Source organism: Diuraphis noxia, unplaced genomic scaffold, assembly GCF_037042655.1.
Source record: "Diuraphis noxia isolate RWA-SAM2 unplaced genomic scaffold, SU_Dnox_SAM2 contig0001, whole genome shotgun sequence".
In the NCBI taxonomy this organism is placed as follows: domain Eukaryota; kingdom Metazoa; phylum Arthropoda; class Insecta; order Hemiptera; family Aphididae; genus Diuraphis; species Diuraphis noxia.
Genome location: NW_028301711.1, coordinates 86481450 through 86486956, shown reverse-complemented (window position 1 = coordinate 86486956; position 5507 = coordinate 86481450). Strand labels below are relative to the sequence as shown.

General features: G+C 28.7%; 1 pseudogene; it reads right to left on the bottom strand.

Annotated features, from left to right (window-relative positions):
* Positions 1-2105: 2105 nt before the first annotated feature.
* On the bottom strand, positions 2106-3764 carry LOC149062294 (uncharacterized; annotated as a pseudogene).
* Between the last annotated feature and the right edge of the window lie 1743 nt (positions 3765-5507).

Below are 5507 nucleotides of genomic sequence, written 5' to 3'. Positions count from 1 at the left end.
GATGCTGAAGATGTAGGGAGTATGGATGAACAAGAACAACCTGAATACCAAACAGAAGTTCCAATAGCCACAGTAAAATCTCCTGTGACACAAGGTACCACATTTTTTTTAAATTTTACTTGCTATCATGTTAATTTCTGCCCTATTAACCACCTGCATTATTTCAAATAAATTTATGACAATATTTTTACATAATATTTTTATATTACAGTAGAGAGTAAATACACCTCCCATTCTTATACTGATAAATTCTATGTTACAGAAACACATATTTATAAATGCACATATCCTCAATGTGTAAGGAAATTTAAAAGAGCAGTGTGGTGTGATCGTCATTTGGAGAGACATTTCAAAAGTCATGTTTGTCCTACATGTCAGAAAGTACTATCCAACAAATCGACCTTAATGCGCCACATAGATACATACAACAAAGAAAGAAAGACATATAAATGTTTATCATGCAACAACATTTATCTATATAAATCTGATTTAAATTACCATACAAAAACATTTCATACTGACAACACTTTGTATAAATGCACGTTCTGCGAAAAAAAATATTCTACACAAAAACTTTTAAAAATGCATAATCAATCTGTACATTTGAATATTAAGAAATTTCGCTGTCCTGAATGTGGGGTTTTTTTCCGTATGTCTATCGCATTGTTTCGACATAGAAAAAAGGTAATTTATTAACACTTGAGTAACAAAATATAACATTTAACTAAATTATTTTTTATAATAATTTCTGTTTCAGATTCATCTTTATCGGGTGGAGGCGTAATTTTTAAGAAATTATTACAATGAATTATATGTTTATATTAAAAATATTTATACGGTGGATTAGGGCTCCTGGCGAACCACCTTTATAAAAAAAACGCGCTTATGTGTAAGACCCCTTGGGTAGTGTGGAACATTACACTTATATTGAAGACGTCTCCATAGATAAAGATCAGAAGAACGAGGTCCATAATCATGAAACCAATGTTAATGTGTCGGGGATAACTGATAAAAGTATGCAAAACATTTATTTAAATAAAGCATTATTTTATATACATGTAATACATTAATTTTAGTCGACAATGAATATGATTTTATTTAATTTTATCTAGATAACATTAATAAATTTAATTTATTATTGAAATGTGTTCCAGAACATTATTACAGGATTACTATTAGATCTGTTAAATAAAGAAAAAAAAAATTAACAAAATATTTTTAATATAGATTGTATTTTATAAATTTTAGTACATTGTAGTACAAAATTTGGATTTTAAGTAATTTTATTTCGTATGATATGTATCAATAAGACGTAATATCGACTACTCCGGTAGACACGTTCGGTTAAAAATTCATAAAAAATCAAAATATTGCACTACCACTTAGCCAAGCACGTCTCTGGCTTCGTTAGGATGTCCCCTTTTTGGGAAATGCATTTTGGATACTTACAATTTGCATAAAGTTGTGGTGAGGTCGAGTTGTCCAGAAAATGGTATATTGGTTCAGGATTACTACACAAAAATACCTCGTTTAGCCACCACCACAAGTCTAATTCGCTTACCAGGGGACTTAAAACCTTTTGGGGGTATAGAGTAAGTCATTTAGAGTCGAGGGATACCATTTTGAAAGCGGTAGTACAAAATTTGGAAATTAAGTAATTTTATTTCTTATGATATGTATCAATAATACGTAATATCGACTACTCCGGTAGACACGTTCGGTTAAAAATTCATAAAAAATCAAAATATTGCACTACCACTTAGCCATTCATATCACTGGCTACGTTAGGATGTCTGCTTTGTGGGGAATGCATTTTGAATACTTACAATTTGCATAAAGGGGTGCTGAGGTCGAATTGTCCAGAAAACAGTAACATGGCGCAGGATTACATGAAAAAATGTAAATTTGAATTGCCAAAAACGGTGTTAAATATTAATTTCCCCCAAAAATGTCATTTGGAAAAATTGATCAGCAGTCCCGACACTATAGTTTTCCGGTGTCAGAACCAAAAAAATCGAAGACTAAATACCGGACACGTTCCCACACCTACTGCAACATTACCCATATAGAATCAGTTAGAGAATATGTTTCACCCTTGGTATGTTTCAGTAGGTGTGGGAACTTGGCTTGTGAAGTTTCCTTACCATTTTTTTTTAAATTTTCATATGATTTTCAAACGGAAAACAACAACAAAAATCTAGAGGACCAAAGCGAATATAATCTTTAGATATGTGTATCAAACCATGAACATTATGGGATATATATTTTGAGCCATAAATTTCTTCAAAGTTTTTCACAAAATGCTTTAATAGTTTATCAGAATAATTCAATAATTGGTCATCAATATTTGGACTTAATAAAATAGTCAATGCAATATTCAAAACCATAAAATGATTATATACTTTATCTTTGAGTACATTTTTCAAAGCAAGTGGTCCGGTATAAAGTAAAAACTGACGAAGCTCGGTAGCCTTCCAATGACCAATATCTTGAATTAGTCTTGGTTTTCGTACAAAATCACTAGTTATTGCAGATTTGAGAAACATGAAATTTGTACTAATTTTTTTGATTTTCCAACTTGGTAAACGTACTGTCAAAGGACCTTTGTGCAACCAAAAATGAATAAGTTTCCTCATAACTCCCAATGCCACTAAGTGCATATAATCTAAGGGGAAAGACTTTACCATATCGAAACCGGGAATACGTATTAAATCAGATAATGAATCGCCTACATGGTGTTCTTCTTGACGTCTGTTAATATAATCTTCGTTTGTTCTTTCTCTAGAATTACTATCTTTAAATGGGAAGCAAGTACTTCCGACATGTTCGCCTTCTGCAAGACACCTGGTGCAGGAAAAATAACCAGTATGCCCCTTGATTTTCAAAATAAAAGATTTTGCTGGAGCATCAGCACAAATTGCATGAATAGAAACTGTGCTTATAATATTATCTAAATAAATACCATTTATAACTAAATCTTCTGCTTCATCTATAAAATCTCTTAAAAACTCATTGCTATCAGCTGGTTTTTTATGTCCATGTTAGAGACCAATCAAAAATATATACTCTTTGTACGAGTCTAGGTATGCTAAAATAGGCCAGAATTGGCTAGAACTACTTTTTGCTAATGGTAAGCCATCTATTCCAACAATTACTTTGATATTACCTTCAATCTTGACACGCTTTAAAGTATTTTCAATTCCTTTTTTTAAGCCAAAGTGATAATAATTACCTGGATTAACAAACCTAATATTTTTTGTTTTTGTTGAACTAGAACTTAATAATGTCCTACAGTCATTTGGAATTTCTGCAAAACATTTGTGTTGTTTTAAAATTGATAAAAGATCATTTGCTGTATTTTGAGCGACTTTACGTTTAATTGCCCAGTTAGCTAAGTTTGATTTTAAGATTTCAGAATCATTCACAAAATTATTTGTATTTGAGCTGGTCCCAACATTGTTAGTAATATTAAAGGTAGATTCAACACATTGATTTACAATTGGATTTTTAATGAAAATATTACTAATTTCTTTGTTTGTTTGTTCTTGATAATGTTGAATGTCAAGAGTATAATTTTCATCAGAGTCCAAAACATCGGACTTTGTTAAATTAGATGATGGAACAGATGAACTTTTTAATACATTATTTGTATCAGGAACCAATTCATTTAATGATTTAACTGAGTTTAAAATAGTTGTTCGATCATTAAGAAATGCTAGTTCTTCTTGAATTTTCCGACGTTTTGAACGATAGCTCCGTATCATTTTGCACTAAATAAGTAATTATTAATTTTATATATTTCAATTTCTCTCTTATAATGAAAATTAATTTCAATTGTAAAAAAAAATGGTCTAACTAATATTTGTTATAACAAATAAACTAGGTACATAGAAGACTACTCTTCTAATAGGTACTACTGCCTATATTAATATTTAAAAAAAAAAATAGTTTAATATTAAATTTTAGAACTTTTACTAAATATTTACTACACTACATGACAGAATTTAAAATTTAAATAATCACTAATAGTAATAACCCTCTGAATAACCCTATAAAATTATTGATGTGTTTCTAATAATATAATATAATGTGGTCATTGGTAAACTAGTACATTTCATATTAGTGGTAGGGTACTTAGTTAATTACCATGGTAGATAACTATTTTAATATGGTATGTGTATGAATAACTATCAATAACATAATTAATTGTATTGGAAAAATTAAGTATTTAAAATATTACAATAAGTTATTGCATTTACCTTTATCTATTACAATACCAAATTTAAATAAAATAGGAGATTACTAGCAGAAAATTGTCTCTTTGTACAATTTATACATGACAGTTTACCAATTACCATAAAAAAAAAATTAAAATATTTTAAACCCATGGTAAACAGATAGATTTGTGCTTAGTTATATAACAAACTATAGGTATTTATACTATAAAAACAAGTGCAAGAATGGTGTACCTAATATAAGCCAGCTGCCAGGTTAAATTATGACTAGGATAGATTACAGTATTACACTGATTAGATAGGTACTTTATATTAGCAACTAATTTAATATTAACTTACTACTTACCTACCTATATAACAAAACAAAACATTTCAGTTTGTTTTAGCCCTTAGGTATAATGACAAATAACAATAATGATTAACAAATTAAGAAAATACACCTATATACCTATTAGAAATTAAATAAAACTACAAAATCAACTAATATAAAACATATTTATTACCTACCTAATTATTCTTCTTTAATTTATTAGGTACTATTTGGGTAAGTAATTTTAAGGTTGATAGGTAAATATTTGTTCATAACAAAAGAAATAAAGTTAAAATTAAAGCATTAAGGCATTAAAGATAATGAAATACGCTAAAATTTAACAAGATTACACATTAATGTGTATATAAACTAAAAATATAACTTTCTTGTCTAAAATATTTGTATATATACAAAAATTATTTACTTTTAATATGGAAAATTCATTAGTTTATAAATTAATTAAATAAATACATAATTATTTTAACAATGATTACAAAATTACTGAATTAATAAACTAAATATTGTATGGAAACTATTAATACAAGTTTACTACAAATAAATATAACAACAAAAATAAGAAAAATAAAACAATATCTAAAAACAAATGTCCATTTGAATGGACATCCGGCACATACGGTTACAAATTTTAAAAACAGGTCAAGCGTTATCGGGGGTAGAAAGATTTGTCTATTTTAATGGACATTAGGTACTTATAAATACAAAACATAAAAACGATTCAGGCGCCAGGAGGTTAAGGCATTAACACATAATAAGATGAAATAGGTACTTACCAGAATGTATAATATTCACAATGTAAGCTATTTTCGAGACTATTTTGAAATGAATAATAATATATAGGTAGGTAACAATCAATGATGTCCAAAGATCCACTGATGGCGAGTGGCGACTACCAGCGATAGACAGAAGAGTAGAAGACACAAATTCCGACAACGAACGAGTGA